The 21,427-nt window shown below is 34.6% G+C and overlaps 1 long non-coding RNA gene across 3 annotated transcripts in view; it reads left to right on the forward strand.

The window, feature by feature from the left end:
- Positions 1 to 21,427, forward strand: part of LOC132013189 (uncharacterized) — a 153,373-nt gene that overhangs the window by 94,110 nt on the left and 37,836 nt on the right. The window contains exon 3 of one of the 3 annotated variants that reach the window (XR_009402907.1): positions 8,876 to 8,938. The exons of 1 other annotated variant lie outside the window; for it this stretch is intronic. This is a non-coding gene — a long non-coding RNA (uncharacterized LOC132013189). Of the gene's footprint in view, positions 1 to 8,252; positions 8,304 to 8,875; positions 8,939 to 21,427 lie in introns of those variants that run through there. One more of the 3 variants, XR_009402906.1, reaches the window with a different exon arrangement.

Below are 21,427 nucleotides of genomic sequence, written 5' to 3' on the forward strand. Positions count from 1 at the left end.
AGCATCAAAGTTGAACTAAGGAGAAATCTGTGCCAAAGCTAAAATAATATGAATGACAAAATAATATTAATTTGTATCCTCCCAAATTAAATATTTATGATCATACTAACACAAATAAATAATTGAATAAATTAATAAATAAGGGAGAAAAGACAAATATTCTGTTCAGAATTTAAAATAATTTATGTAGGCACTCTGCCATCTAATAGGGAGAGCATATCTCTTTCCACCCTTCTGTATGCTCTTTTTCTCTCTCTCTCAAAAAAAAAAAAAAAAAAAAAGAAAGAAATCAGATGAAGGTCCCAGAGATGAGAATGACCATGTGAAGAGGCAGCAAGAAAGTAGTAACCAGGAAGAAAGGTCTTAGAGGAAATCACCCTGCTAGCTCTATGACACTGTACTTCAGGGCTCTAGAACTGTGAGGAAAACAGGTTTCTTTTCTTTACACCATTCTGTCTGTGGTATTTTGTTATGGAAGCATTAGTAAATCAGTACAATAAGTGTGTAATAAATAATTTATTGTATTCAAAGACCACCACTTGCATAGGTTTTTGGAGGTAACCGTTTCTGGGAGGTAATAATGTGATTTAAGCCTGGCCATAACAAGAAGACAAATGATGTGATTTAGCATGGGAACTTCAAGTCATGTGGTATCAGTTCTCCTAAAGACAGAGATCAACCACATGGGCAATTAATCAATCATACTTACGTGACAATATACCAAAAAAATCTCTAAATACCAGGGCTTAAGTAAACATCTTAATTGGCAGTATTCCATAGGTATTGTCACATAACTGATGCTAGGAAAGAGAACTGTCCTGACTCTACCGGGAGAGGGCTGGGAAAGCTCCCTATTAACTACTTCCCTAGACTCCGCCCTATGCACCACTTCTCTTGTTTCATTTTATGCTGTAACTGTTACCTTTAATAAACCGTAACCATGAATATAATAGCTTTCAGTATGTTCTGTGGGTCTTTCTAGAAAATTATCAAAACTAAGGATGCCTTTGAGAAACTTTAATTTGTAGTTGGTGTCCAGTGTGGGGATGGCCTTATGGGGACCGTGATTTCTTGTGGGAGTGCTCCTGTAACTAGGAAGTTGGCTAGCTCCTGCACTGTAGGATCAACAAATATAACCATTAGGTGCTTAGCAGTTGGGTACCTTAATTCATTTGGCAGTCTATTCAAAAATTCTTCTGAAAGATGATCAGAATTATTTTAAAAAACAAAATATCTCTTTGAGGAGGTCATGATGTCATTCCTAGAAGTCGGTGACATGCATAGTTCTTGATTCTATTAGCAAATACTATAGTAATTTAAAGGCAATTAATTGTCAAACCTTGTCCTCTCCCTTCTTTCCTGGATCACACTAATGTTAGGAAAATAGTAGGAGGTAGTCCTGAGGTTTCTGTTGGTAAAAAGTATTAAATCTAAGAGTTAAGCTCCTAAAATGTTTTGTCACCTTCTAAACCTGGGTGTTAAAGACTTTGCCTTGAATCTGATGAGGAATGTTTTTTACTGTTCCTATAAAAAGCAGTAAGTGCTGTAGACAGACTTTGGCTATTGATTTATTTTGGGGGTTTTAGATAATCTGGTTTTAAGATTTAAGATTCAGATAGTTCATATTTCCTGTATACTGCTGGCTATAAAGTTGAGATAAGGTGAACAAAGGGAATGATTGCAAAGAATAGTGAAAACATAGCTCTATTCTGTTTTTGAAGTTAGCTTTTCCTATGTATGTATTTGGAACTATTTTTGTATCTTCAATCTTTACCCTTCATACTGGCAGAATTTTTTTTTTTTAAGATTGTTTGAATGAATGCTACTTCTCAGATGAACTATCATTTTCAAATTTCCTTTTTTAAAATCAGTTTTCCTTGAGAGAAAACCTGAGACAGAGTCATTCAAAACACATTTGGAGAAGATGCCATATTCTACACTAAAGTCTTATTTTTCTTAGAGGACATAAAGCTCTTACTAACAATCAATCAATAATCATTCACTTTAAATATTAACAGTTCATTCTTTCATTTATGGTTCCCTTTTTTAACTTACACTGACTGTGTAAGAACATGTGTAGAAACATTCTATATTCCTGTTATTTATGCCCTTTGGATATGCACTTAGAGAAATTTGAGGTAAAGGCATCTGCCAAGTACCCTTCAAAATATTTAACATAAAAATCCCTAGGTTTTATTTAATATAACAGTCCCTACCCACACTGCTGGGTAGAATACCAAAATGCTGTGACTCTTACCTTTGACTCTACTGAAACTAGACAGTGTAGTATCAATTACACTCATTATTGAGACTTCTGTTTACTTGTTCTTACCTGGCTACACTTAGCAAAGCTTTTCCTCACTGGCTTAAAGGAAATCTTTCTCTTAGGAAAGAAAATTCAGTATTACTTTGAGATTTTCTATCTGAAAGCATGTCCGATAAGCCGTGTTGTCAGTTTGATTCCATATAACAAAACTAAAACACACATGCTCTTACAACTAAAAAATAAAAAGGTTCACAATGACACAGTGAAGATAGTAAACCCAGGACTAGAATCCAGGGTGTTTTATACCTACAATTGCTATCAGTCATTTTCTTTAAGAAATTCAGCTGAAACTTTTTTCAATACAAATGAGTCTTTCTTCCTGTTATAAATCAGTCTACCTATGAATGTGTCCTTCACCTGATAATATTAAAGCTGTTTGAACAAGTTCAATCAAATCTGACAGAAGCGGTAGTAGACACCAAGGTAGTTTGTCTCTTCAAATGGTATAAATAGACTTAACTCACTTATGCAACATATTCTAAAAAACTATCCTGGACTTCATTTATTTCCCAATAATTTTGTTTCCTAATTCCTTCTACTTCCTTAATACACACTGGCTAGAAAGATTAGAGGAAGACAATGAAAATATTTCAATATTGCTATTGCTAAATGATAATAAGAAAGTCCTGTTACTCTGTATCTATGACCTATAATATAAGTGAATAGAGAGTCCACTTATTTCTGTGCCCCAAACAGAAGCAATTTTAACAAGTATCTTTGAAGAGGCAGCCTTAGCAGGAGATTCAGCTCTAGTACCATGTTATTCTCTCAAGTATTTTCCATTAAGAATTTTAGACTGGAAAACTAGAAATCAGCCCAGTGGCGATGAATTAAGAATCATGTCTTCCCACGCAAATTTTTATTTCAGATGACCTCAAGGAACACAAAAGTAACTGTACACTGTGTGACTGGTCAAGTTCTAAAGTAATCCATAAATCACCAGAATACTCAGGAGAAATATTCTCCATGGGTCATTTCAGATGCGGATCTAGGAAGACGTTTACAGAGATCTAAAGACAAAAATGGAAAGATAATTTACCCCAGAAAGCAGACCTAGGACTGTTGAATGAGCTTAGTAAAACTGAATCCAGTTTCAACTGTTCCTGCTCAGGGGAATTTGCTAATTATTTTGGGTCAGTGACTATTCTGTGCTTCCCTTTCTCCATTGCTTAAATGGATGCCTTTAATGTAGTTTTCCTATTCCTGCTCTACCACTGCATGTGGAGGGGGGAATCATAGATATGTCAATTATCTTTTCTTATGGACGTCTCCAGAATTAGTAGGCATGGATGAGCTTGTTGGAGGCAACTATACTCAAAAACTTTGGACTGAGGATCATCACTTGAAGTGAGAATGTGTTTCAAGTATAGCAATAAGGGTTCACGTAAATACACATTTTTGGGTAACAAAAGGAGAAACTGATGACACTGAATGCTAAACTTCTTCCAATGTGTATTCTGCCCCCTTCTCGAGCAGCAAGAGACACTGTGCATTGAGTTATGAAAATATTCTTCGGTTTTACTTTCCAACACTAACCACATGTGGCTCCTGAACACTTGGAGTATGGCTAGGAAATGATGAACTGAATTTTTTATTTTAATTAAATGTGAATACTGGCTATTATATCAGATAGCACAGTATTAGAGTAATGGATTTTTTTTTTTTTTCTGGGCACTTGGCTATTGAATGAAGAACTAATATATCCAAATTCCCTTTGCCTAGGTTTAGCTGTGGTCAGGTAGGTTAAGATTTGCTAAAAGGAGGGGCGCCTGGGTGGCTCAGTGGGTTAAGCCGCTGCCTTCGGCTCAGGTCATGATCTCAGGGTCCTGGGATCGTGTCCCGCATCGGGCTCTCTGCTCAGCAGGGAGCCTGCTTCCCTCTCTCTCTCTCTCTCTGCCTGCCTCTCCATCTACTTGTGGTTTCTCTCTGTCAAATAAATAAATAAAATCTTTAAAAAAAAAAGATTTGCTAAAAGGATACAAAACAAAAACCCTCAGTGTACACAACTTCCAGATTATGCCCTTTAACGGAAGGTATATATATTTTTCTTCTTTATTACTAGTTAGAATAGACGACTAAGTTGTCTTCAGTCATGTGAATGAGGACATCACCTCAGGGATATCATATGATAGACAACTTTGTAAAAGATTTGGGGCTTGTTTAAGCCATCAAAATTTGGGGGGTTTTGGCACCAATTAATAGGCCCATATTTGGGTTCCTTTTCTTTTTAATATACTCTTTCTGGGATTTGCTGTGATTCTTGAATCTAAGGGCTTGGGTATTTCCTCAAGCCTAGAAATTTCTCTGCTAGTTTGTAAAAGTCCATCTACTTGATTGTCTCTAGTGCTCTCAAAATTGAGTAAAATATACGTTCAAGCCTTTTATTACCATAGCATCCTTCTTAACTTCTCTGATACATTTTCTGTCTCTAAATAGGAAAACTTCCCTTGATCATGCATCTTAAGTAATATCTTGAGATATATCTTCAGTTTTTTAATTGTTTATCTATGTGTTATATGATATTGAGTTCTTAATTTCAATGTTTATACTTAGAGAATGTCTCTGGTTCTCTTTCAAATTCACTTGTTCTTTTGTATGATTCCTAAAAGCCTCTTTTAACTCTTATAAACAGTGTAATTTTATGTGCCATGCTTAAGGAGTCCTAGGTTAAGTACAGCTAATGGTAAATTTGATTCTCCTGCTTGTTTCTCTTGCTGTCTTATTATGATACCTTATTCCTGTGTATTTTTAAACTTTAAATCATGAACTTATGATTAATAGAGCCCTTTCCAAAGCTATTTTGAGATATCTTGATCAAGAGTGAGCACCTTTCTGTGTTATTTATCCCATCACGTTCTTTGGACAAGTGTCAGGCAAGGTCTGTTTCCCAGTTTGGGGTTTCCCTTTACTATACTGTTAGTACCACTTCAAGTGAGACTCAAAGATATTTTCCCTCTTCCTGAACATCTTTAAATGTGCATGATCCTTGGTAACTAAGATCTTCAGAGGCTCAAGTTTATCTGTAGCCTAAGCTTCATCATACCACTGTGGTAGCCATCTTTTCTTCCTTTTTGGATCCTAAGGATATCTCTTTTGTGTGTACCTATTTATTTGAATGAAAGTTGATACTCAGCATTTACAAGTGTTCTATACTGAAATATTCTTAGAATATATTTTAGAGTGGAAATAAAATTTTCTGATGAAATCTAAGATGAAAATTAGCTTTGTTTGGCTCTTGCATATATTCAGGGGAGTCATGGTTTTCTAATATCAACAAACTGTGTATGGATGTATGTGCAAGTATGTAAATTTTAGCAGGCTTCCAAATATCCACATGAAACATAATCAAGTATCTTAGAACTTCTCTGTTTTTTTGTAGTACTTGCCTACATAGTCCTAACATTAGGCAAGTTTGAAAACCTTTCCCCTTCCTTCTGTATTTGTAGGTTTTACTCATTTATCCATTCATCACTAATTCACCAATTATTTATTGAGGACATTTTATGTTCCATGCAGTCTAACTGGAGAGGGAAATCCTAGCAGACTAAATTAAGCAAGTCAAGGTGGTGGTTGTTTTTAAACAAATCCTGAACTGCTTAATTTAAGAGAAATTTCAATGGATTAAATAATGTTGTGTAAGTTCATATTCATCAAATAAAAAAGTTTCCAATGTCTTAGTATTTGTGAATTTTTTATTAAAAATACTTACTGTAATCTAAATGAGCAGTCATCAATTGTAAAATTAGTATAGCATCATATTGCCCTGATGCAATAATTACCTCTGTGGATTTTACTATGTAAACTATAAAATGTGTTTGGTAGCTTATATTATATATATTGACAAAACTGAAAGTTGTATGTGTTTTAGAAAAATAATTAATCAGATCTAGTCAATTTCTCTATTTCTCTGTATAAACATTTTTAAATGTTTTTCTTTAGTGTTATAAAATTAAACAAGGACTTTGCAGCAGGGAGCATTTTTTGAAAATGGTATAACATAGATCACTGTAACGAGGTAAATGCACTAGTTGGCATATACCACAAAGGCAACAGTGATTCCCAATGCTTGCCACATGCTCCCACATTTGATAAACAGCTTTTGACATAAAATCATTTTGGGCACGGTATGTGCAACCATATGACTTGCTACACCTGAAATGCAGGTCCTCGGGTAGTTTCACGAGACAGAAGCAACTCTTGCTTTGGCACTTTTATTTTTATTAAGTCCAGTTATCCTCATGTTAAGTCCCTCTCTTGTAGTCTCTCAATGTGAATATGGACTAATAAACAATATTACTGACATGTTGCTACATACCCATGTTAATTTCTACTAGGTATCTTGTCCTTTCTTTTGTTGTTAGATACTTTGACCGACAAAGAAAACCTATGATAATCATTTTACTTCAGTAACTGAAGCGTTTTAGTACTCATTTCATATTATTTTGGCTTTCTTCCTTCTACACATCTTATAAATTTATATTTATTTTCACCTTTACACTGAACAGATTTAAAATTAAAGATGAAACAAAATACTTGATGTAGAGCTAGGCTGCTGTTGGGTAGTATAGGCATTGAATTGCATCACAAGGAAAGAAAAAGCTTGTTCCACAGATGGTGAACTACAGGAAATCATACGGCTTTCCAGTTCTCCACAGGCTTCATTGCTGAACAACAAGAAAACAAAGATATTAGAATAGTGCATAAAATGAGATCATAGTCTACAGTTAGACATGCAGGGACACCTAAATGACATCTGGTACTAGATTTTCATTGCTAATCCTTGGCAAGGATGGCCACGAGATGACTCTCTTTTGAGTGTGGCCCATGAGGCCAAATTCCACTGAGATAAAATATGTAGTAATAGACAGCACAATTGTTTGGTACTTTAAACTAGGACTGATTTAGTATTTTATTCCCCCCCCCAAAGTAGTATCAACATATATTCTATTAGTAAATCCATGCTAGGTTGTTAAATGATAAATTCTTAAAAAAAAAAAAAAAAAAAAAGAAAAGAAATGAACAAACTTTATCCTTCCAAATTCTAAAAGGAAATCTGCTAGAGTTTGATACCCAATGTATATTAAGAAGCATGGGAGAGTTAGTCAAAATTGTTGAAAACTGAGTTTTCAATGTAAATTTAGCTAAATTTATGAAAGTGTTATCTATAAGTTCAACTTTGGGAACTCTAAAGTCATGATATTTTTAATATTCTATAAAATATCATTTGAAGCCAATGTCAGATGAACCAATATGATTAAACCTTTTTAAAAAAATAGTGTACTTATGAGGGAAGGAATTAATGTAAATTGAAAATAGGAGGCTTCAGAGACAATCCAATTAAATTCTGAATTAAATTCTGATTCTATCTTTTGCTGATGGTGGCGATTGAACACTACTACTCTGAGACCTAGTATCCTCATCACTAAAATAAAACAAGGGATAACTACCCCATAAAGTTGCTGTGAAGATTAAACAGGATGACAGCTGTTGGCACTCAGTGAATACTATCTTGGTGGAGATAGTATATATATATATATATATATATATATATATATATATATATATTAAAAGCCAGTATTGTTTATTTATTACTTTAAATCTTGCTGATGGCTATAAAATTTCTCTAGTGAAAATCAAACATTTTTCTTTCCTTTTGTGATATATACCACATATTGGCTTCTTATAATAGATAAAAATGAATATAAAATCCATATATAAACTGTCTTAATTGAGATATTTGGTCATACATTATTCTGGGTATTTCTGTGAAGGTGTTTTTGGATAAAATTAACATTTATATTGATAGACTGAATAAAACAGATTGCCCTCCATAATGTGGGTGAACTTCCATCTAATCAGTTGAAGAGCCTGAATAGAACAAAAGTCTGACTCTTCCCCCAGTAAAGGAGAATTTTTCTTCCTGAAGGCCTTTGAAATTTCCTGGGTCTACAGCAGCCTGCCAAAATTTGGACTCAAACTATGACATTTGCTCTGAAAAATTTGGACTCTCCAGCCTCAGTAATCATATGTGAGTGGATTCCCTGTAATCAATCGTTCAGTCAATCTCTCTACAGCCTGTATGCTTTCTGCTGAGAAATCTGCTATAATTCTTATTCTTACTCCTCTATCATAGTTATAAAATGAATGAATGAATGAATGGTAGGTTTAATGCATTTAGATACGTTACAGACTTGTGGAATATGCTGATTCCATAAAGAATGATACCTAGGTGATCAGAATTTTAAGTTTTTGAAATGATCATATATGAGTGAAAATATTTTTTTGGAGTAGAAAAATGGTTTTGCTCTTTAAGAAGGTATGAACCACACAAAATAAAAAAATTTACAGAGCAATCTGAATATAGTAGCTTATTCCCACGTTTCCTTGTATCGTATCCTTAGATATTCTAGGTTGGTTTTTCTTTCACCATTTTAATTATTTCATTCTTTTCTTGCTTTCATAATTTTTGATGAGAAATCCACTATGATTCTTAACATTTTCTCTCCCTATATAAAATGATTATTTGTTTTTCTTCTCTCTTCTTTGAAGATTTCCTCCTTGTCTTAGGATTTCTGCACTGTGAATATGATATACCCAGGTATACATATTTTGGTATGTATTTTCCTTTGTATTCTCTGAACATTGTGGATTTGTGTTTTGGTGTCTATCATTAATTTTTTTTAAAAAATTCAGCCATTATTACTTTAAATATTTCTTCTCCCTTTTCTATTATTCTGGTATTCTAGTTATGCATGTTATACCTTTTGAAATAATACCCCAGGTCTTTGATATTCTATTCATTTTTTTTCTTTTACATTATTTTTTCTTTTTGCGTTTCAATTTCAGAAGTTCTGTTGACCTATTTTCAAGCTGTTTTTTCCTCAGCTGTTTCCAGTTTACTGATGAGCTCATTAAATCCCTTCTTTATTTCTGATAGTCTTTTTAGATTTAACACTTTTACAATGTTTTAAAGTTAGAATTTATTTTTTTCATTAGTTTCCATCCCTCTGTTCATATTACCAAGTTGTTCTTGCTTGTTGCTTACTTTTACCATTTAAAGTCCTTAAAAATTTTGTCATAGTTATACGAAATTCTCTGATAATTCTGTATCTATGTCTCATCCCAATGCTTACTTTGTCTCTTCAGATCTTTTTTTCTTGCCTTTTAGCATGCATTGTAATTTTTGTTGAAAGCTGGTCATGATAAATCAGGTAATAGGAAATATGGCAGGTCTTTAAAGTTTTATGTTAATCTCACTTAGTATAGGGGAGTGTTTAATGTTTACTATAGCTTTATATGTCAGTTTTCTCCAGCTAGTGTCCTTATTTTTTTCTCCCTTATTGTTTTTGAGTTTCCCTTAAAATCTTATTAAACAGAATCTGTACCTTCCAGTTCTTTCAGCTGTAACCCATTATTATATTCTGGAGCCCTAACGATGTTGTGACAGGTGGAAGAAATCTATAATTTCATGATTAAATTTCAATCTTTCAGTGGTTTTCTGTCCCTGGACTGTGACCTCCACAAAAGCTTCTCAGCTATTATTCCTCCCTGAGGTGAGACAGGAAGGCTAGAGAGAGATGGGGTTGGATCATTTCCTTTCCTTATCTTGGGTAAGACTTTGCAAAGGTCTTGTCCCCTATGTAAGCCTTTATTTTAGAGAACATACTGCAATTATTTCTGAAAAAATTACTTTTCTCACCTCCTGCCAAAAACAGGAGGATTTTTCTTGACATTACACACTGAGAACCTGGTGGGCATTTTTGGAGACAAAACCCATAAAAATATGGAAGACCCACTAAAACAGCAGCTCCTTTACCCAGAGTTTCTCACTCTCATGCTAATCCACACTCTGCCTGCACCAATTCACTGAAGTTACTATTTAAGTTTGCCCACCAGTTTATGGTTCCAGGAGCTTTTATTCCAGATAAGCTGCTGGCTGTGATTGATTGTATTCAGTGGTCTTGTACAGAGTCCAGGATGGTAATTTGCTTGGTAATCACAGTTCTCTGAAGAGTCTAAGAAAAGTCACTGGGTTTTAGTTTGTTTAGATTTTTTCTTAGAATTCAAGTAAGGATTTCAAATTCCTTACATGGCAGAGCTGAAATAAAATTCTGTGTTGCCACTTCTGAATTTTTTATTTGTATGTTATTTTTTAAATTTCAAGTGGGGTTTATTTTTAGTATGACTATAAAATCTACTATTGTCCAAATCAGAACATGTTTAAAAATGAAAAGAGAGCTCTCAATACCAATATTGAACTATAGGTATCAGTAGATTTTGGAAAACCATGAAATAGGATCACCTTATATTTTATCAGAGTTCTTGCATATTTGAAATTATATAGGAATAACAACTTTGTTTTTTAGTACATGAATGACAATTTTCTTGATCATATATCACAGTATTCAGGAATTTTTGTATAATGGTTTACCTTATATTAACATTGAATGTTGGACACTGAAAAGTCTGAGTAGGTGACATTTTTTCAGAGGATTTTTAAATTATGTTTGAGGTTTAGTAACTATGTCAAGGTATGTTTGGTAGTAAATTATGTTTTATCAGTTTGTCCTAGGACACAGTTTCTTTTAATCTGTAGCACCAGTTATTTATTTACATTTATATGTGTGTTTATATATGTCTATACATTATATTTTTCATCTTTCTATTTGTTCCTGATTCCTCTGTTTTTTAGGAATGTAAATTATACTTCTTTGGCTCTCCTTTTCCTTCTGTATCTAGCATCATTTTTCTGATCTTTTTTATTTCTTAAATTTCATTCTGTTTTATAGAACTTTTTAAAAGACTGTGTGCCTTTGGTAATATTGCTCTTTTTTTCCTTTTAAAGATTTTATTTATTTATTTATGGGGGGGACAAGCAGACCCCCCCCCCTGAGTGCAGAGCCCGATGTGGGGCTCAATCTCATGACCCTGAGATCATGACCTGAGCTGAAATCAAGAGCCAGACTTTTAACCAGCTGCCACCCAGGCACCCCAATATTTTTCTTATTTTGGTTTTACAAATGATTTTATTTTTCTTTCTAATTATTTTCTTTGTCAGATCACATCCAATCTTATTTTGCTTATCATTTCCTCTTTAATACCCTGCACTCTATCTTTGAAAAAAGTATTTTTTTTTTTCTAGAAATCAGGCTTGTGATCATTAATTTCTTTGGGTATGGAGAACTATATGTCTGAAGATTTGAGAAAGTTAATTCCACTGCTAATGTTTATAATTTAGTTAAAAACATATTTTTAGGTTGGTATAATGCTGGTTCTTTTCAGGTTATTATTTCTTTTTAAACGGAAGCAGATTGATCCAAGCAAATACTTTGCAGAATTGATGGGGATTATTGCCCACTGGGGCAATAAAAGATTGGTGTGGCTCATTGCGAAGCCTTTATATAACATGTATATGTGTAATTATTTGTTATCTATATTTACTCATCTTTTTCTGGGCAACTGCTAAAGCATATTAGACATTTCTGTTGCCTCTTTCAGCTTTTCTTCATTTTTTGCTAAACTGAATTGAGGCCATGAAAAGGATACTCCTGCCTGGGTTTTTGCATAGCTCACTATAACATTTAGGTCAAGGTATATTTGATGAGCCTTTAAGACTGTGTCTAGAAAAATCTGTATTTTTTTTAAAGATTTTATTTATTTATTTGACACAGAGAGAGAGAGAGAGATCACAAGTAGTCAGAGAGGCAGGCAGAAGGAGGGGGGGGGGGCAAGGCTCCCTGCTGCGCAGAGAGCCTGATACAGGGCTCCATCCTAGGACCCTGAGATCATGATCTGAGCTGAAGGCAGAGGCTTAACCACTGAGCCACCCTGGCACTCAAAAAATCTGTATGTTGTCTGAAGCCAAGAAGGTGTGTATCAGTTCTATATAAACATATTGATTTTGACATAGATTTTATTTAACAAATATTGATTATTGATTGTGATTGAAGTTATCAGTTGAGTGTTAGAGGAACAGAGTAAAATAAAAATACATTTGCCGGGGCACCTGGGTGGCTCAGTGGGTTAAGCCTCTGCCCTCAGCTCAGGTCATAATCCCAGGGTCCTGGGATCCAGCCCCACATCGAGCTTTCTGCTCAGCGGGGAGCCTGCCTCCCCCTCCCCCTCTGCCTGCCTCCCTGCCTACTTGTGATGTCTCTCTCTGTCAAATAAATTAAAAAAAAATACATTTGCCACATTTATAGCATTAAGTGAAAGCTTGAGGAGACTTTTAACATTCCCTGATAGATCTCACTCCACACCCTGAATTATAAACAATTAAGTAAAAAAGGTGAACTATGTAAGTTTGTTAGTTTTCCTATTCCAATTGCCCTAACCTGTGTTCCAAAGTCACTCAGTTCTTCTTCAGAGGTAACTAATTATAAGGTCCTTATGTATCCTTCCAGAGTCACTGAAGTTAAAGCATATAAGCTTAAAAATACTAAAAAAATACTAACAAACTAATAGGTAAAAGGAATAAATATATAAAGAATATTAAGTACAAAATATAGTAAAAAGATGATGTCTAGGAGCACTACTGTAGGGGTAAAAGTGTTGGGGTATTTATATAAGATACATATCTAGAGTACATTTTATACTATAGATTTTTTTGTACTGGATATACTTGGAGAGCATTTCATATCAATACATTATTTTTATCTGCTCTATAATGCTCCATTAAATAGAAAGACAGTAATTTATTGAATCTGTGCTCTATAGGTAAATACTTAATTTGTTTTAGTATTCTGATATCTTCAGTTTTTGAATACTTCTATTAGTAATTTTGAATGCAAGTATAAGTACTTTTGCAGAACAAATTTTGTAACTTCACCACAGAGTTGTCAGACATATTTTTTAAATTTATTTTTTATTTATTTTCAGCATAACAGTATTCCTTATTTTTGTACCACACCCAGTGCTCCATGCAATCCATGCCCTCTATAGTACCCACCACCTGGTATCCCAAACTCCCACCCCACCACCACTTCGAATGGGAGAAGTCATTTGCAAATGACAGTACAGACAAAAGGTTGATATCCAGGATATATAAAGAACTCCTCAAACTCAACACACACAAAACAGACAATCATATCAAAAAGTGGGCAGAAGATATGGACAGACACTTCTCCAATGAAGACATACAAATGGCTATCAGACACATGAAAAAATGTTCATCATCACTAGCCCTCAGGGAGATTCAAATTAAAACCACATTGAGATATCACCTTACACCAGTTAGAATGGCCAAAATTAGCAAGACAGGAAACAACATGTGTTGGAGGGAAAGCAACCACTGTTGGTGGGAAAGCAAGTTGGTTCAGCCTCTTTGGAGAACTGTGTGGAGATTCCTCAAGAAATTAAAAATAGAACTTCCCTATGACCCTGCAATTGCACTCCTGGGTATTTACCCCAAAGATACAGATATAGTGAAAAGAAGGGCCATCTGTACCCCAATGTTTATAGCAGCAATGGCCACGGTCACCAAACTGTGGAAAGAACCAAGATGCCCTTCAACGAATGAATGGATAAGGAAGATGTGGTCCATATACACTATGGAGTATTATGCCTCCATCAGAAAGGATGAATACCCAACTTTTGTAGCAACATGGACGGGACTGGAAGAGACTATGGACTCTAAAAAACAGACATGTTTTTAAAAGCTTATAAATACCTGTCTATAAAAGACCATTTTGGAACTTTGTAATTTGTGAATTGTGGGGCAAATACTTTAGGGCTTCAGGGGGAAGAGCAGAAGAAATAATCACTGAAGTTGCCTACTTCACACTTAAAGTGTGAAAATAAAAATTGTATCTAATTTCAAGGGCATGGAAAGATTATTAAATTCTACTTTTAAACTCATGTCAAGTGTATTTCCACTTTCAAGACACTTTTGAGTTATAGTTGTCTTTTGCTACAAACTTGGAAATGCCATGTGTAATTAGGACACAACCAGGGAGTGACTTAAAGTCACTTAGTAAATGGAAAAACAGTTCAAGGCTTTCTGCAGACGAACCGAGATAGTTAATCAAGTCCCCAAAAATGTCAGACTAGTAATAGACAGTTCCCATCAGAAGAGTCAATCCTTAAAGCTATTCATTTTTTAAAAACATTTCTCATTTATGACAGTCATAGGAAAGTCTGAGCGAGAGTTGCTTGCAAGTTTAATTGACTGAAATTGTTCCCCTGCAAAAAGAAATGTAAAATGGTTAAAGAAAAATAGCAGCTGTAACAGTCTTTTGAACATCTTTCACATGTAGGTAATAATATATTAGAAGTTAGGAAATGCCTTATAAGTATTTTTTTCATAGTGGCTGGGGATTTGAAGTAAAATTGAAACTGAGTAATTCTTCCTGCAGCTGCCAACCAGTAGTTAGTAGGAAGCCATACTGAGAGGTATGACAAGAGATTGGTATGTGAAGAAAGACCAAAGCACAGAGGGGTGACGCTAGTGGTGATACTTACCAGAGAACTACTGCAAGTTATATTCAAAGCACTGGGATAGGAATCCACCCATCATCCCACTACTCTAACCCTAACTTTGAATATCAAAACAAAAACAAACTAAACTATGGTAAGTTCAAAAAGATCATTCATATAGTTAGAAGAAAAATAATACTTATCAAGGGCCTACAATGTGAAAGCAAAAGCTTTAGAAACTGTTCTTTTGCTATCTTTAAAATATGTGAGACAATTATCTTTTTTATTATTTTTAATGGAAATATACAACAGTAATTCAACATTTATACACCTTATAAAATGCTCACTATAAATATAGCACCATCTGTCACCCTACAAAATTAGCATATTATTGACTATATTCCCTATGCCGTATTTTATATCCCATGACCTATTAATTATTTGTTTTATAATTGGAAGCTTATACTTGTTAATCTCCTTTACCTATTTTGCCCATCACCTTACCCCTTTCCTCTTTGGCAGCCACCTATTTTTTCTCCCTGTATTTGAGTCTATTTCTGTGTAGTGTGGTTTATTCATTCGTTTTGCTTTTTTAAGTTCTACTTATAAGTGAAGTCATCTGGTATTTGTCTTTCTCTGTTGATTTATTTCACTTAACAAAATAATCTCTAGGTCCATCCATGTTGTTACAAAGGTCAAAATTTCATTTGTTGTTATGGCTGAGTAACATTCCATTGCACATTATGTAACACATCATCTTTATCCATTTATTTATTGATGGACACTTAGATTCCTTCCATATCTTTGCTATTATAAATATTGTTGCAATGAACATAAGGGTACACATATCATTCAAATTAGTCTTAGTTTTCATGGAATAAATACCTGGAAGTGAAATGAATGGATCATAGGGTATTGTTATTTTTAATGTTTTGAGGAAACTCATTATTGTTTTCCATAATGGCTATAAGGATTTATAGTCCCACTTATAGTAAACAAGGATTCCCTTTTCTCCATATCTTCTCCAACAGTTGTTTATTTCTTGTCCTTTTGATAATACCCATTTTGACAGATGTGACATAATATCTCATTTTGGTTTTGATTTGCATTTCCCTGATAATGAGTGATGTTGAGCATCTTTTGATGTGTCTTTGCCACTTAGATGACTCTTTGGAAAAATGTCTATTCGTGTCCTCTTCCATTTTTTCCATTGTTTAAAAGGTTGGTTGGTTGGTTATTGATTGATTGGTATTGAGTTATATTAGTTCATAATTTATTTTGGATGTTAACCCCTTACTGGATATATCATTTGCATGTATCTTCTCCCATTCAGTAGGTTCCCTTTTTGTTTTGTTGATGATTTCCTTTGCTGTGCAAAAGCTTTTTACTTTGATGTAGTCCCAGTTGTTTGCTTCCATTGCCCTTCCTTGAGGAGACAGATCCAAAAAAGACTGATGTCCAAAAGTTTACTGCCTATTTTTTCTTTCAGGAGTTTTATATTTTCAGGTTTTACATTTAGGTTTGTAATCCATTGAGATTTTTAAAAAAGATTTTATTTATTTATTGGACAGACAGAGATCACAAGTAGGCAGAGAGGCAGGCAGAGAGTGGGGGAAGCAGGCTCCCTGCTGAGCAGAGAACCAGATGTGGGGCTCAATTCCCGGACCCTGAGATCATGACTTGAGCCAAAGGCAGAGGCTTTCACCCACTGAGCCACCCAGGTGCCCTCATTTTTTTTTTTTTTATGTAAAGTGTGCAAAAGCGATTGAGCTTCATCTTTGTTCAATTTCCCAGCATCAAGTATTGAAGAGACCATCTTTTCCCCATTGTGTATTCTTGCCTTTGTTGTAGATTAATTGGCCATATAAGTGAGGGTTTATTTCTGAGCTCTCTCTCTCTCTCTCTCTTTTTTTTTAGTAGTCTCCTACTCCTTTGTATTTCTGTGGGATCAGTTGTAACTTTTCTTTCATTTCTGATTTGGAGTCTCCAGTCTTTTCTTCTTGATGAATTCAGCTAAAGATTTATCAATTTTGTTTCTCTTTTCACAAAACCAGCTCATTTCATTGATCTGTTTCATTGGTTTTTTTCTTTGCCTCTATTTTTTTCTGTTCTGATCCTTATTATTTTCTTATTTCTAATAACATTGGACTTTGTTCTTTTTCTAGTTTCTTTAAGGTGTAAGGTTAAATTGTTTGAGATTGCTCTTGTTTTTTGAGGGGACCTGGGTCACTATCAATTTCTCTCCTTGAACTGTTATAGTTGTGTTTCAAAAATGTGAAAATGTCGTGTTTTCATTTTCCTGGGTCTCAAAATATTTATTTCCTCTTTGATTTCTCTATTGACCCATTGGTTGTTTAGGAACATGTTGTTTAGCCTCCATGTTTTCATGTTTTATCTAGTTTTTAATAACTGAATTCTAGTTCCATGCCATGTTTGTCAGAGAAGATACTGAAAATGATTTCAATCCTACTAAATTTAGTGAGACTTGTTTTGTGACTTAACATGGGATCTATTCCAGAGAATGCTTCAAGTGCAGTTGAAAAGAATGCATATTCTGCTTTTGGGATTGGAATGTTTTGTATAGATCTGGTAAATCCCTCTGGTCTAATGTGTCATTCAAATCCACCATTTCCTTCTTGGCTTTCTGTCTGGAGGATCTACCTATTAATGGAAGTGGTGTGTTGTAATTCCCCTGTATTATTGCAGGACTGTCAGCTTTTCCCTTTATGTCTGTTAATATTTTTTGTTAGTGTTTTTAAGTGCTCCTCTTTTGGGTACATAAATATTTGTAATTGTTATATTCTTTTGTTGGATTGATCTATTTACCATTATGTAGTACCTTTCTTTATCTCTTGCTACAGTCTTTGTTCTAAAGTATATTTAGTCTAAGTATTGCTACCCTGGCTTTTTTTGTTGTTGTTCAGTTTTATTTGCATGATATATGTTTTTCCTTCCCTTCACTTATTATGTGTCTTTAAGTTTGAAGTGAGTCTCTTATAAGGAAGAAAAGATGGGACTTTTTTTTTTTTCTAATGCATTACTTCATGGTTTTTGATAAGAGTATTTAGTCTACATTTAAAGCAATTACTGATCAGCATGTATATATTGTCATTTTGTTGTTTTTTGGTTCTTCTCTTTCTTTCTTCTTTTGCTCCTTTTCATTATAATTTGATGACTTTATGTTATGCTCAGATTACTTTCTTTTTATTTTTTGTGTATCTGTTTTAGGTTTTGTATGTATATAATGATTTGTTTTAAGTTGATGGTTGCTTACGTACAAATACATCTAAAAACACTACATTTTTACTTCTCTTTACTTGATATCATATTTTATTCTTTTTATTTTGGGTATCCATTAACTGATTATTATAGGTAAAATCGATCTTTTCTCTTTTACCCTTCACATTAACTTTATAAGAGTTTGATTTACTACTTTTACTATGTGTTTGCTTTTACCAGTAAAATTTGTTCTTTCAGTATTTTCTTCCACTTACAGTCTTCTCTTTTGTACTTAGAGAAGTTTCTTTCATATTCTTTGACATTCTTGTAGGGCCAGTTTAGTGATGATGAACTCCTTAACTTCGTTTTTCTGGGAAACCCTTTATCTCCTTCAATTCTGAATGATAACCTTTCTTACTAAATTATTCTTGGCTGAAGGATTGGGGGTTTTTTTGCTTTTTTTTTTTTTTTTTTTCAGCACTTTGAATGTATCATGCCACTCCATTCTGGCTTGTAGTTTCTGCTGAAAAATCAGCTTATAAATTTATGGGTGCTCCCTTGCATATAAGTAGTTACTTTTCTCTTGCTGCTTTTAAGATGCTTTTTGTCTTTAAGTTTTGCTTTTTTAATTATGTGTTTTCACACCTTTAGGTTCTTATTGGGGCTTCTCTGTGCTTCCTGGACTTGAATGTTTGTTTATTTCCCCATATTAGGAAAATTTTCAGCTATTATTTCTTCTGCCACTTTCACTCTTTCTTCTCCTTCTGGAACCTCTATGATATGAATTTAGTATGTTTGATGTTATCCTAGAGGTCCCTTAGTCTGTTTTCATTTTTTTTTAAATTCTTTTTTTTTTTTCTATTTAGTTTGGATGATTTCTACTACCCTGTCTTTCTAGATTGGTTATTGATTCTTCTGCATCCTCTAATCTGTCAATTTTCTCTAGTATATTTTTCATTTCAGTTCTTCAGTTCTGCTTATTTTTCATATTTTCAATCTCTTTGTTGAAGTTCTTACTGAATTCATCCACTCTTCTCCCATGTTCAGTGAGCATTTTGTAACCATTATTTTGAACCCTTTATTTTTTGTTTGGAAGATATTTCTCTTTCCTTATTTATTCTAACTCTCAGTGATTAGCTGTATCTCCTGGTCTTAAGCATAGTGGTATGTGAAAGGCACCCTCAGGGGACCCAGAAGCATAATTCCCCCTGGTCACTAGAACCAAACATTTCAGGGGAAGTCCACTTTGTGCATTATGTCTACCTTCCTGTTGTAACTGGGTCAAGATGCCTGTAGGTACAGTGGTGGGTGAGGTTGATTCCACCAGCTGGTGTGAGAATCCCAGTATTTAGGGTTAGCACCCATGTGGTTGGCTGCTAATCTGGCTGCAACTGGCTATAGCTGCAACCCAGTATGTTGGTGGGTGGTGGTAGCCCTGATATGGCTGGCTGTGAAGGTTGGTATTCAATGTTGCCAGTATGCTGGTGGGTGGCGCTAGTTCCCCTCCTAGGGAGAGAGTCACTTTGGAGGGGTACCTGCCCAGTGGGCTGGTTAGGAAGGGTAGATTCACAGGGATCTCTGAGGTGGGGTGAACAGTGCTAGCAAGGTAGAAGAAGAGTGTCACAACTGGTACCTTCCAATGTCAGACCAGATAGGCAGCAAAGCAAGGAAAATGGCACCCACCCTTGCTTTTGTTCCTGGAGAAAGTTCCTACAGATCCTTCTGGCATATGCCCTAAAATGGATCAATGTCTTCTTCAGGTATGGCCCAGGTACTTTTATAATCACTGCCTATTTGATGGGTCCAAGAAAAAGTGTGTGAGGGTCCTTTAAAGCAGGTTTTCAGTTTCCTATAGCCCTCTGGCACTTCCAGAGATAAATATCACTGATTTTCAAAGCTCCCAGAACTAGGGCCTACTGGTTTTCAAAGCCATATGTTATAGGGGCTTATCTTTCCAGTGTGATCCCCCAGGGCAAAGATGCCCATTGTGGGGCTTGAACCCCTCACTGCTTAGGGAGGACCTCATTGCCTGTGATATCTATCCTTGTGGACAAATGCTTGTGGGTTGCATTTACATTCTTTTCAAACTGGTAATTCTACACAGTGTCTCAGGGTGAGCAAAACTGTAGGTGAGTCCTCTAAAAGCGGAATCTCCTATATGGTTTCCTATACTTTCAGACCCTGGACATCATCCCCATGGACTTTCTAACCCAGATATTTTCTAAGCCTGAGTAAGACAACTGTTATCCTTATTATGTAGATGATGAAACTAATGTTTATTTGCCCAGGTATAAACTATATCAAATCCAAACTCAAACCCAGAACTTAGACTCTAGACATTCCAAACTGCATTCATTAAATATGAATTAAATGTATCTCACTAATAATGTGACTGATAAGGGTACATTTTATTCCCTCAAGGAGTAGTAGACAAATATGCAATTCTTTTTTTTTTTTTTACCGAGATATAATTGAAATATAACATTGTAGTACCAGCTGTATGACATAGTGTTTCCATATTTATATCCATCAAAAAGAATGAAATCTTACCATTTGCAATTATGTGAATGGAGCTAGAGTATATTTTGCTAAGTAAAGAAAGTCAGTCAGGGAAAGACAAATACCATATGATTTCACTCATATGTGGAATTTAAGAAACAAAATAGATGAACATATGGGAAGGGGGTAAAAACCAAAGGGGGAAACATACCATAAGAGACTCTTAAGGGTAGAGAAGAAGCTGAAGGTTGATGGAGGAAGGTGAGTGGGGGGTGGGCTAGATGGGTGATGAGTATTAAGCAAGGCACCTGTTATGATGAATCATTGAATTCTACTCTTGACCAATAGCACTGTATGTTAACTAACTAGAATTTATTTATTTTTGAAAGATTTTATTTATTTATTTGACACAGTGAGAAAGGGAACATAAGCAGGGGGAAGGGAAGAAGCAGGCTTCCTGCTGAGCAGGGAACCTGATCCAATGTGGAGCTTAATCCTAGGACCATGGGATTATGACCTGAGCCAGAGGCAGATGCTTAATGACTGAACCACCCAGGCACCCCAACTGACTATAATTTAAATAAAAAATTGAGAAGAAAAAAGTAAAGATGAACAATTTCAAATTGTATCTTATCAGATCAAAACACAAAAATATGTTAAGTCATGAGTGATATATACAAATAAAAACCTTTTTTATTTGAATGGTCTTAATGTTTTCATACTATTTTGGATGCTTTTGGAATTTTTAATTTGATGACAAAATTCTATGATGTTTGGTTTTCTGCATCTATCATATAAGATCTAGGTGAGTGTGATTCCTGCATGCCTCTTTGTATAGTTCCCAGCTATTACAACCTAACTATCATCTTTAGGATTGATCTATATCTTGTGAAATAATCACAATAAAACTAATTAACTTACAGAACTATATACAGTCACAGTTATTTTTCTTGTGATGAGAACTTTTAA

The sequence above is a fragment of the Mustela nigripes genome, chromosome 3 (assembly GCF_022355385.1).
Source record: "Mustela nigripes isolate SB6536 chromosome 3, MUSNIG.SB6536, whole genome shotgun sequence".
Classification (NCBI taxonomy): Eukaryota; Metazoa; Chordata; class Mammalia; order Carnivora; family Mustelidae; genus Mustela; species Mustela nigripes.